We start from the raw sequence: 13,306 nt of genomic DNA, 5'->3' as shown, positions 1-13,306 counted from the left end.
TGTGTGTGATAGTGGTCACTCTGGGTCACAGGCAGCGCTTACTGGGTCTAACAAAGGGCCTTATTGGGACACAGCCAGTGTCTGTATAACTACACTAAAGACCTTCACCGTAGAAAACATGGAGACAACATAGAAAACATTACGTTACGCTTTTCTGGAGACCGTAAATTTCACTGCTGAGAGCTGTTTACAGTTAATTACTCTAAAGAATCGCACTGTAAATCTGTACAGTGAATCACTGTATTACTGTAAAAACACCAGAAACACCAGAAACATCACTGCAGTCTATCAGTGATAAACACAGCCGTATCACTCAGTACAGTCTTACTGTAAAGCTCACCTGAGTCCACTGTAGGGCGGGAATCTCTGGGCTCCTCACGATTCGATTCGGTTACGATTCAGAGGCTGAGATGCGATTATTAATCGATTATCGACGCAGCTTTTTTTCTATACAGGATTTCTGTTTTTTGGTACTTTTACAGTAAAGTATCTGTGATGATCCGTAATGAATTTACTTCATATATCTTTCAGTAATAAATCAAACAGAAGCGATGAGGCTGAACTGGAAGGCTCTCATTCGCTGCTCCTGTTTGGAGCTCATGCGGCGCTGCTGCCGCTCATCTGTGATAAAATGCGCTGTTACAGTGAAATAAGATCCTGTGGTGATGAACGTCCCGCAGCGCGTTACAGCGGTTCTACCGCTCATTCAGGGATTCTAGAACTTGGTTCTGGTCTCGTTGTAGAGAGAGTGTGTGTGTATATATGTGTGTGTGGTGGGCGCTGAATCCGGGCTCCAAAGTGTCCAACACAGCGCGAAATCCCTGGTTCTCAACGACCGAGAACGGACACAAATCCTTGGCAGTAAAAGTTGTGATAGAGTCTGTAATTCGCCTCCGAGTCGGGTGGAAGTTTGGACGTCGCTCGCTCGATGGTCCTCTGGCTGGAGCGAGTACAGCCGTACGGCAAACGGGTGGAAGCGTGTAATATTGTTTCTCATGTTTTCGTTTCTCTTTCTAATTTAAATGTAATAAATAAATCGTTCAAATTGATTGGATTCAGCTCAGTTTGATTTCTAACTGAACATAGTCTGTTTTATTATATTAGTTATTTAGTAAATATTAATTAACCCCGCCCCACTTTTTACCGTGTACAGCCATAATTAACGCTGTAGTCTTTACTAGCCTTCATAGCATCCAGAGTGATTTACAGTAGACGGTAATGTAGTGTGGACTGGATCTCCTGCTGGGGTGCTGTATGATTGGCGGGGTGTTGTTGGGGGAAGCTTGTTCAGTTTTACAGTAAACACTCTTTTTCAGCTGGAAATGATCCCAGAATTTGTGAGACAGTAATAATCACCCATGTGAAACACAGTCAGCTGAATATAATTATGTGGACTAAACGAAGTTTGGATGTAAAGAATTTGCATCAATGTTTTTAGTAATGAGGAATCGTTTCATCTCTAACTGGCGCTGAACTCCAAACAGAGTTACTCCTGCGGCAGATTCTGATTTCCACATCCTTCTCCTGCGTGTGGAAGATTTAGCTTTAATCCAAATAAATTATCTGACATGTTGAGATTCTAAAAACACGCTCAGTCGATTTTACTGCAGGGAGTTTAAGCTTTTAATGTTATTTTTAATTTAAAATGGATTTTACACACAAATTTCCAGTTCACACCCGAGAAAATGACATATTTACAAGTAAAATGCATTTTTACAAGAGCTGAATTATTACTTGTTGATGGAAATATTAAATTTTTTTCTTGATTAAAAATTAAAAACATCTTCACCGAACAATTTACTGACGTCAGCGCTTCAAATTCGCAGCTCTGATTCTGACCATTTTAGTTTTCTTTGATTCTTTGTTTTCGTTCCATTTGACAGGTCTTTAATATGTATGAGCTCATTTACATGTACATTTTGATTGGCTCTTGCCCAGGACTGCGCACTAATTACAAACACGTGGTTTTTTTTGTTTTGTTTTGTTTTTTTTTGTTTTTTTTTGTTTGTTTGTTTTAATATATATTTGTTTTAATTGCAAACAAACAAATGTTCTAAGAGAACATCAATCAAAAACCATCAATAGTAGAATAAACACCAAACAGAATTAATAAAATAAGAAAAAACAACCCCCAGCTTACAAACACTATTTCATATAAAAATATCCAAAGATCCACATTAATCTTGTGTTTTGACAGTTTTCATATCGTTAGAACCAGAAATCGTTTTCAGGTATTTTTTGGCTTCATTAACAAATAAAACTAAAGGCCGTTTGATGTGAATCTTCGTTTATGAATATAGAAATGTAGCCAGTAATAAAACCAGAGTGACTCTAGTTTCTGTGTCTTGTTGGAGGAGATCTTTATAAACCCAAAGAGAAGCGTTACTGTCAGTTTCCTGTTTTTTAAAAGAACAAATATCTTTCTGAAATGAGTGAAACTCTCAGGAGTTCATCAGAAAAGAGCCGTTATCATCTACACTCTCTAATATCTGTACAAGTCTGGAGATATTAATAATATTTATGAAGAATTTTAAAAGACATTCTTTGACTTTATTAACAAGGAAGTATTTTAAGGGGAAAATTCCACCCAGATTATTCCAACAGGAAACTCCATGTGGAACCAGGACTGCTTTCTTTCTGGAACAAAGTCCGTATTGTCTGGTTATTGATCCGGTCTTGAGGAAGGAGACCTGTCCTCCAATGAGGCTGAGGTCCTTTTAAAGGTGCTGTATCGCCTGATTGAACTGCATGAGTAACAGTGGAAACTCTGTGTGTGTAAAACTCAGTGTTTTATTAAATCAGCATCAGAACTGAATCACTGACTGACTGGAGACACAGGAGCAGCGCAGAAACCAGAGTCTGGCTTTCTCTAATACACTGCAGCTCTGCTGTTCATACAGAATATCTGTGGAGGAAAAATGATGTTTATGAATGAAAATGTCGCCCCCCTCCGGTTCTGTACAGACCACCACTCACACGAACTCCAGCTCCAGGAGTTCAACTGGAGACCACGTGACACCTTCTACCAATCAGAACTGCCGCAGAGATCAGCCTCAGGAATTCTAATCAGCTTCACCTGGTCATCTTCAGACTGACTGACCAGCGCTGAGAGCAGCACGGCGTCTGTTCACACAACCAGACGTGCCGTTTCCGGTCAGCACTTCCGTCCTAGTAGAACTTTTTGTTGGTATTTTTGGCTGTTTTGGCCGGTTCTGTTCTCTGGGTGTCCCTTTGTGACTGGACATCTCTATTACTGACCCGTGCATGTTTCTGATCGCGGTTCTGGATGATCTTTTTCTAGTAAAGCCTCGAGTCGTTTCATCATTTAGTCTGACTCCTTTTGCAGCGTCACACAAACTCCATTAAAGAAGCTTCTGTCTGTGAAAGATTAACAGCTTCAAAGGGGTTTTATCAGTAATATAGTTGCACCATTAAACTACATTAAAGCCTCCAATGTAGAGAAAATGACATTGGGATTGAAAATCTGTATAGAGGTTGGGTTTCTGGGGTCGATCTTATCCAAATTATTTTAAAAGAACTGTTGAGGGTTAAAAAGTCTAGAACATAAAGACCGCTGTGATATGAATTCATCATTATCGGTTGTTTTACAGCTCTGCTGATTCTCGTCAAGGGGCGGAGCTAAGTGAGTGGAGATGCTCTCAGCTCTGGTCTAAAGGATTCTTCCGCTCAGTTAAAAGTCTCTGCAGCCCCTGCATTAGATTTCTTTTGCTCTTATCAATGACAGGAATACAGTTGTCTGATCATCTGATCCCAGCATCCTTCATAACAACGACTCCAAGGTACGTGACTGAATCTTTCACCAGTGCATCACCAATAGATTGTGAGTCGGACTCTTTTAAGGCAAGTTCACATTTTCAGTATTTAAATGAGCCCAGATGCTCTAGAAAGTGTTTGAATTAAGGCAGGAGCTACAGGCACCTGTGAGACGTCCTTCAGACTGAAAGTATGTTGTATCATCTGCGAGTTGCTAATAAGCACAGCTTTGTCCACAATCTGAATACCTGTATATTTGAAGGGTTATATTTGATAAACTAATTTAAGAGCTGAGTAAACAATAAGAGATAAGGAGACGCCAGTCAGCCGTGTTTAATACCACCCTGCAAATAAGATCTTGGAGAAACGCCTGAGTTCGGTTTCATAGAGCAGTTACAGCTTTTATACCTCGTCTTAATAAAATGACAAAAATAATATCCAAATCTCTCTAAAGCAGGGAAAATAAAATGATGCTCCAGCATATCGAATATTCATAAAAATCTAAGAAGAGAATGAAGCTTTTATCCTGACAGTAATCAATAATCAATGAGCTATAGAACCAGCCTGATACTGTTAGATACATGTCTGTGTCTCATGAAGCCACATTGAGTCTCATCAATAATATTATTTAAGACAGCTTTAATATATTTCACCAAAATCACTGTGTTTAAAAGGCAGTTTGGGGGGCAGTTGTTAGTAGAAAGGGGGTCTTTTTGGACTTTAGTGTCAGTAAACCTTGAGTTGAGGTGGAAGCTTTAACGTTTGGAAACATTCTGTAAATAATTCTAGCAGAACCAGAGCGAGACGGTCAGAAATGTCCTACAGAGTTCTGAAATTAGGCCGTCCCTCCAGGGACCGGTTGGGTTTTAAGCACTCGATTGCACAGATAACATCTCCCAGTGTAACTGACCTATCACAGACTGTATACACTGACAAATGGACTCATAGATTCAGATTCATATCATTTACTATAAAAATTGAAACAAAGCTTTGCTGTTTTCTTTTGATCATTTGTACCAACTCTGTCACTATTTAATCCCTGAACTGCACTATTTCAAATATACAATAAGCTGTTTTGCTCGTCCTCCTCCAACCATCCTCCTCTGGATCTTACAAGAGCTGTTCAGCCTTTGTCTTATACACGTCATCCAACTTAGTTTGAAAATTTCTTCAATCTAACTTCTCATCCTCTGTAAGACTGTCTGAGTTTTTGTGTAACCATGGCAACATTTGAAATAATTCTCTTCATTGTTTTTTCATACAAGCCAAAAACTCCCATCCTCTCTTAAAAACTGCTGCTTCATATTTTAGAAGCTCCCAGTTAGTCAAAACATCTCATTTACAGCCTTGTGTCAAAAACGCTGTAGATCAACTTTGACTTATAATATTTTAGTTATTTAGTTTCCAGTGTGATCCCAGCCCCCTAGTGATGTTGGCAGAACATAACGTAATCTGTATTGATGTAGCTTTGTGATCTGTTAATGGAGTAGTAAGAATATAAACTTTGATTTGTTCATCCAAACAACTGGAAATCAGCTACAAGTCGATGCGTGACGTCTCCTTTTGTTACTCCACGTAACGAGGAGGCCATCTGTCTAATGAACGATTTCACGTTATTTTAAAATCACCTCCAAATACAATTAAAGCATTTACTGACCTCATGATCCACAAAGTGAGTGTCCAAAACTTGAAACAACTCATTTTCCGGTCTTGAATTGTAACCATGAAAGTTCGAAAGAAGAAAAACAGCATCTTTAACTTCAACGACCAAAATAACATAATGACCAGGTTTGGACCTTTTTACCATGTATTTACTCTGTAGTCCTGGAAACAAGAAGAAAAGTGCTGTGACTCTGTGTGAAGATCAGAGACTCAGACGAGTGTTTTAAAGGCGGCGCTGCAGAAGGTTCGTCCACTCTACTGACCATTAAAGGGATTCTGAGAAGAACTAGTTTATTGGTAAAGACCAAAATGATCAGAACAGTTAAAATAAGAAGAGGATGACCAGCTACAGGGTGGACGGAGACAATCAGAGGAATCATGATCCAGCCATTCAGAAGCCTGAAGACCCAAACAGAAGACAGGACATTCTGGAGAAACACCATCCATATGGTCACCAGGAGTCTTGACAGCACTTAATAACATTAATAGTGATACATTGAGGGGAAACAAGTATTCAGACTTTTGTTCTTGTTATTTAATAAGCTTCTAGTGCACAAATCCTCTGATTTACACACAGAATGTCTGTTGACCTATGAATGTGAATAAAAAGTATGTATTCAAAAGCATAAACAAAAACAAAACTGATGGTGAGGAAAGAACTGAGACACTATATTAAAATAAACATGGAGCTGATAAAATGGATGATGAGGAACAAGGAGGTGGTCATAATGTTGTGGCTGATTGGTGTATTTAAATATCATCACTGGTTCGCTGCTCAATATGTAAGATTCTGTGATTTTGTGTGATTTGGGTGGAGCTGTACTGAGAACACTGTGCTCTGATCAATACTATCAGATATTCCTGATCACTGAGCTCATCACTGCACTGTGTACAGTAAAGTTAAACACTGTTCTTATAAAGTGCCTTATGGTCATATTTAACGCTGTGTTTCCTCATCAGGTTCCTGAATAAACTCTGAGTGTAAAACAGCGTTTCAACAGCACTGATCTCACTGCATATTTTAGACACCACTGACTCGCTCTGACTCTCTCTCTCACTCACTCAGAACCAGTCTGACTCACTCCGACTCATTCTCTCACTCACTCGGACTCACTCTGATTCTCTCAGACTCACTCTGACTCACAGTGACTCACTCTGACTTGCTCTAATTCACTCTGACTTACTCTGTCACTCACTCTGACTCACTCTGACTCCCTCTGATTCACTCTGACTCAGTGACTCATTCTGACTTGCTCTGACTCGCTCTGACTCACTCTAACTCGCTCTGATTCACTCTGATTCACTCTGAGTCACTCTGAGTCACTCTCTCCCACTGACTCGCTCTGATTCTCTCAGACTCAGTCTGACTCACTCTGAGTCACTCACAGTCCAGAGCGGATGGCTGGATGGTTTAAGTCATTAGTCAGTTCAGTGAAAGATCCACCCAGAGGTGAGCCCTGCTGTGTTAAACCTGTTACACAACTTACTGATTCAGATTTTTAAGCAAATCATATATAAACCTGTCATTTGTCCTCTGATGTAGAAATAGTGAAGTACTCGGTCGGTGTGGCAGGAAAAACACTGAACTCTCATCAGGACTTCATAAGAATTCTGTCTGTAACCCCTGAAGGAGGCGCCAGTGAAGGAGTGTGACGTCATTTCTGGACGTACTGTTGGTGAATGGAGAAGGAACATTACAGCAGCACTGCAGAAAGTTCAGAATTGATCAGGTATCCATTTTCAGAATCAGTTTATAATGAATCAGTACTTTGGAATGTTTTTAAGGTACCATATTTTGGGATATAGCCAGGGATGGGGAGTAGCTAAGTGGTGCGTTACTTTTTGTAGCTAACTACAAATATGTAGCTAATAGCTGTAGCTGCTACAGCTGTATGAAATGTAAACTTTTCACTACAATTTCGCTACAGGCTTCAGTCAATCTACACAAAATCTGAACCACGGAACGCGGCCGTTAACGGGGCTGGTGGCGACTGTGCAATCCTGACTGAGCCGCGGACAGTTCGAGCGAACGGTCACGCACTGATCACCCCTTATTACAGTAAGCTTAGCTCAGGAGTCGCAACCCAAATGTTAAGAAGAGCCATTTTGTCCAAAAATGAAACCACCATGGGAGCCGCAACACTTTATATCCGTTTTACCATCTTAACTGTAAATAAGTCTCAGTATGTGCTGATGTGCTGGAACAAGCTAACAAATATATATAAACGAAAATGCAGACTTACTTTGCTTTAACCTTTAGGTCAGTTGTAGCCGCTTTTCTCGCATCTCAGTCAGGAAACTTTTCCGCGAAAGTGGAACAGTTTCTTGTAAAATGTCTCTCAATGCTCGACTTTTTATGAGGCTGAAGTCGCTTCTCATTCGCCGGCTTCTCATTAGAATTGTCCAGGTCCACCTTAAATGGAGCCTGAGGTGCTGGACTGTACTGCTGAAATGGGACAATACAAATGAGAAACTGACTTCACGACTTGGTGTTTGTCAGTTGCAGATTAAACGTATCAGGAAACCAGCTGGAGTGATTATAAACGCCAAAAAGTCCATTCGTCTCCAAATTATCAGTGTTTGTCTTAAATCTCTGTGCCGTTTCGTTAGCTGCTAGGCGAGATTGTTGTCTGTGTTGCTATGGTGACCAGCAGTCAAAGTCAAGTCAAGTTTATTTATATAGCGTTTTTTACAACGGGTGTTATTACAAAGCAGCTTTACAGAAAAGTCCGGGTCTGAGCCCCCATGAGCGTTGCCAATGGAGACAGTGGCAGGGAAAACTCCCTAAGAGTAAGAGGAAGAAACACTGAGAGGAACCAAGACTCCAAAGGGGAACCCATCCTCCTCTGGACCACACTGGACAGTAACCAGCGTCAGTATAAAATATTATATTACAGAAACGGGAAAAACAGGAGGAGCAACGGTTAATAAGATAGTTTGAGTTTATGCAGCAGCAGGAGGGTCAGTTCATGAGGGTGAGGTGCAGGTCAGCCAGCAGAGATGGAGCTCTGGTGGCTCTGGCAGCTCTGGGGGCTCACTTGTGGCGACTCAGGCAGACGTTGCTTAGGAGAGAGAGAGAGAGAGAGATTGATGAACAGGACACGTCAGTTTATGGAGAGATATTAGTAAGTTAATAGTGCAGCAACTGATATTAGTAAAATGCTTGTGCAAACAGTTCAGTTTTGAGTCTAGTTTTAAATGTAGTGTCTCTGAGTCCCGAACAGAGGTCAGGAGATGATTCCACAATTTTGGGACTACGTAGGAAAATGCTCGACCCCCAATTTACATTTGAAATATATATATATATATATATATATATATACAAGGAGGACGGAGAGGTACAGGTTAGCACTCTGATCTATGCTTTAGGAAAAGAAGCTGAAAAAGTGTTTAATACGTTTGAGGAGAGGGAAGACAAAAATGATTATGCGACAGTGCTAGGAAAGATGAACAACTACTTTGTTCTAAAAGTCAACGTAATCCATGAGCGAGCACGCTTTTATCAGCGCATACAAAGGCAAGGGGAAATTGCAGAAGAGTTTATACGGAGCTTGTATGAGCTAGCGGAGACATGTTCGTTTGCCAATGCTAAGGCAGAAAACATTCGCGACAGACTCGTGGTCGGAAAATCAGACAAGGGGCTGTCGGAGAAACTGCAGTTAACTGCAGATTTAACGCTGGAAAGGGTCGTTGAACTAGTTCGACAGTCGGAGCAAGTCAAAGGTCACATTTCCGAACAAGGGGCTGCCAGCACACGGTTAAACAAGGTGAATCAAGGGCGTGCAGTTAATTTAGGTGCCAAACCTAAGCGCAAGCCAAATCAAAGCAATCACAGAACGAACACGAAGCATGTTGACCGAAAGGGTGCTAAGAAATGCCACCGCTGCGGTAAGACTCACCCAAAGTCAGCAGACTGTCCAGCTCGAAGCACAGAATGTTGGAAGTGCAGGAAGATAGGTCACTTCGCGATAGAGTGCCGAACAGCTATGTTGGATGAGATGACCCTGAATTGAGGTCTTTGTTCACTACCTTCACCAGATTCCCAACCTGTTCAAGTGTCGGAAAAAGAAGACTTAGAAACAAAAGAGAAGACTGAGCGGCACCCTTCTTGTGATACTTATAAGATCAGTTCCAGAGGCAGAGTCATTCGTTTCCCAGAAAAGTTTAAGGACTTTGTAGTTAAAACATAGCTTGCTACATGAGGCAGAATAATCCTCAGCAGCTATGGAGGTGACCGGCAGTCTACCTGGAAAATCCTCAAGTTAGAATCTTGCTGTGGAGAAAATATATATATTGTTATGCATGTTCATATGTTATGCAAAGTTTAGTATGTGTTGTAGAATCAACAGCAATCCTCACCTGAATTCATGACTTATATATGTATTTGGTATTGAATGCATGTAAAACTCAAAAGAGAGGGGGATGTAACGTAATGATCTATAATGTTGTCCTTGGTGAGCACTATTTACCTTAAGTATCCATGCGCCCTGCGCATTACTACGGGAAATAGCCCCGACTGAACGAGAGACCTCTCTGCAAGACGTAACCTGGAAAAGAGAACAATAGCTCTGTTATCTAACGCTGTTCATAAAGCGAATAAAGTTCATGTTACTTACCTCGACCTGTGTCCTCCTGCATAAGAACAACCATCTTACAGGCATTACAATAGTTATTTAGTCCAAAATGAGTAGGGTGAAAGGAGGGCAAGGTGTGGATCCATGTAGGCCGAGGGGCAGAGACGTCTGAACTCCTGTAAACGAGATCGAAAATGGCCAGGAATATGTTCAGCTGTCACAATAAAGTTATGAATGACTGATTGCCATGTTGAACGTCTAAGTGCTACGTGATGACCTTCCTTTGTTAATGATGGCAACCACGGCTTCGTTGTTGCAAAAAATATTACCAAACCTCACCCCACAGAATGCTAGCGACAACGATGGGATAAATCTCGTGCAGTGCCGAGGAAGCAGATCCAAGGGCAAATTCAGAGAATTCGGCTGGCCATTTCTCTGTGAACCATTGCCCTTGGAAGTACCCCCCAAAACCAACAGAAGAAGCGGCGACAGTGAACAAAGCAAGAGAATCCGAGGACTCAACCACGTCGGAGTAAAAGGAGATGCCGTTCCATTGCTCGAGGAGTCGAGACCAGAACCGCAGATAGGACCGGCAGCCATCGTCAAGGCAACGACATCACGCAAATTAACCATGGAGTAAGCGAGAAATAACAGAACGACCCCGAGGAACGACGCGCATAGCAAAGTTGAGAAGACCGAGAAGAGAGAGAACGTCATGCTTAGAAACAGACGAAGCTGAGAGAAAAGCTCCTAAACCGATCTAATCCTAGCGAGCTTATCTGCGGGGAGAGATGCAGGCATTTCAACAGAATCCGAAACGATGCGGAGAAATTCGAGACTGGTGGAAGGACCAACAGTCTTTTCAGCAGAGAGAGGAACACCCAATTCACAAAAACGCCCTTGAGGACATCCAGCACAGAACGACGAGAAGACGGAAAGTTCACAAGCAAAAAAAATCATCCAAGAGATGGAGGACGAAAGGCAAATAACAGAAGTTCAACAGGAACAACACAAAGCCTCGGAAAGACAATCAAAAATACGAGGCTACTCCTGCAACCGAAAGTAAGTCGGACGGCAAAATGAAACCTGGACTCCCACTTAACGCCAAAGAGAGGCCAATCCGACAGGTGAATAGGCCATATTTTAAAGGCGTACGTAATATCTGCTTTAGCCACGACCCGCAACCTTAATAAACCGGATAGCATCATCAGCAGAGGCATAATACAGGGAGAACGGCTCGAGAGGAATGCATTCGTTCACACTAGCAACCAGCTCTGAATGAGGAGAAGACAAATCAAAAACAAGCCGCTTCTTGCCAGAATACCTGCGAGTAGCAACACCGAGGGAATTGACTCGAAAAGGAACGACAAAACGTCAGCATCTGAAAGCAGCAAAGCAGGTGTGTAAGTCGAGTCATTTTAAAGACAGGTGGAAGCTTGTGATTGGTCAGAGTAATGAGTGACGTAGCATTGGAGTCTTCCTGGCAGAACTTGCGCTAAAGCTTTCATTTCTGCCTTCGGGTTCTCTTTGAGCATGTGATGGTCACACACTCGGTTTGAATTTCCCTCAGAGTGGGTCACCCGTTACAGGGAATCGATCCATCTCTTATTCTCAGCTTTCTGTGGGGGGTGTTTATTTACCAAAGATAGGAATGATTTACTCAAATGATCTAGTGCTACATTAACATCTGAATGTAAAGTCAGTGTCACTCATTGCTCAGTCAGAAAGAAAAGCTTGTTTATTAAATTTAGTTCCTTCTAAACACCATCTGAGAACCTGTTTTCCTTGGAAATGTTTCCATTTTCACATTCATAAAAACCTTTGAGATGCTTAAGTAAACTTATTTTGCAGTTTAACAGTGGATTTTACAAACTGTCTCTTTACCTCCAGTCTTCTGAAAAATAAGTAACTGGAGAAGCTGCACTGAGCACACTGTTAAAAAGAAAAGGTGGAGGGGTTTTAATGAAGGTAAGATTTTTTGGAATGGTTTATTTTGCTGCAGGCTGCAGTAGAATTTTGGTAAAACATTTATTAAAACTAAATGAAAAGAGAGAAACAGGCTGTTAGTGTTAATCACATGTTCAGGATATCAGAGCTATGAATGCCATATATCACTGCATTTACCAAATAAAGTGAACAATACTGATCCCACATTGTTGGAGTAAAAACAGAAAACTAGAAATTAAAATAAAACAGTTCTCAACATTGGAATACATCAAAAAATAGGACTCCCCCACCTCCAAAATGCCAGTTTAACCCCTGCTCACCTGCATCCATGTAGCCACGCAGAATCAGCAACGGTTATAAAGGTTTCTCGCAAAAATGTGTTAAATACATGTTCAAACAAAAACTGAACTGGGAAAATCCCACAGGTTTGGGTGAACAGTAAAACACATCTGTAGGTTTAACTCTGGAACACTGGCCCACCGAGGTAAACTATTAACGACCCTCATAGTGTCGGAACCACGAACGCCGTTGTGCCAAATCATTTTCACTACTTAGGATTTGTGCAACTTAAGATCGATGGGACTTATGGACCTAATTCACTGCTTATGACCCATGTGACCACAGTCACTGACCACAACACAGAACACAAGACAAAACACAAACTGGACCTCTTCTGTTTGGTGGTTAAGTTCTTTTTCCTCAGGTCTCGGAGACGGACCTGATCCCACCTTCACCACCACTGTAGAAAATCCGCCATTGTTGAAAATCTTTGATCTTGCCGTGGAAGAGATTTAAGAGACTGGGATTCACAGAATTAATGATAGTTTATAAATAAAGAATGAGCACTCTGTCCATATTCTGCTCCCAAAACCAGGCTGAAAACCAGGTTTGGACCCAGAGCTCTTAACTCTAAATCTCCCCACCCCCAAGAGCCTCATACAGAGCAGAGAGGGAGATTTGAGTTCTGTTATAAAAACCTTACTGTCGTCAAACGACCACAGTTGATGTGGTAAACTGAGTGCTCTGCTCCTGCCCCCAGGAAGAGTCATCAAATACTGTTACTGTTCAGACCACGAGAACAGGCCATACATTCATTTAACAATGAACAACATAAAACTAGAAAATAAAATAAAACAATTTAAAAAATGTAACAATATCCAAACACAGCAAGGAAATAACTCTCTCAACTCTCAAAATCCAAACCCAACAGAAACGTCAGCCCCACCCTTCTCTCAGATTAGACCACCAGACCCAGTGTGTACAAATGTACACCAATAACCAGGCTAACAGTGTCTAGAACCCAATAAACCAGTAAATCAGAGAAACAGCAACCACAGGAAATAAAACAG

Source organism: Colossoma macropomum, unplaced genomic scaffold, assembly GCF_904425465.1.
Source record: "Colossoma macropomum unplaced genomic scaffold, Colossoma_macropomum, whole genome shotgun sequence".
Classification (NCBI taxonomy): domain Eukaryota; kingdom Metazoa; phylum Chordata; class Actinopteri; order Characiformes; family Serrasalmidae; genus Colossoma; species Colossoma macropomum.
The sequence above is the reverse complement of the archived record's forward strand: the minus strand, read 5'-3'. Positions refer to the sequence as shown.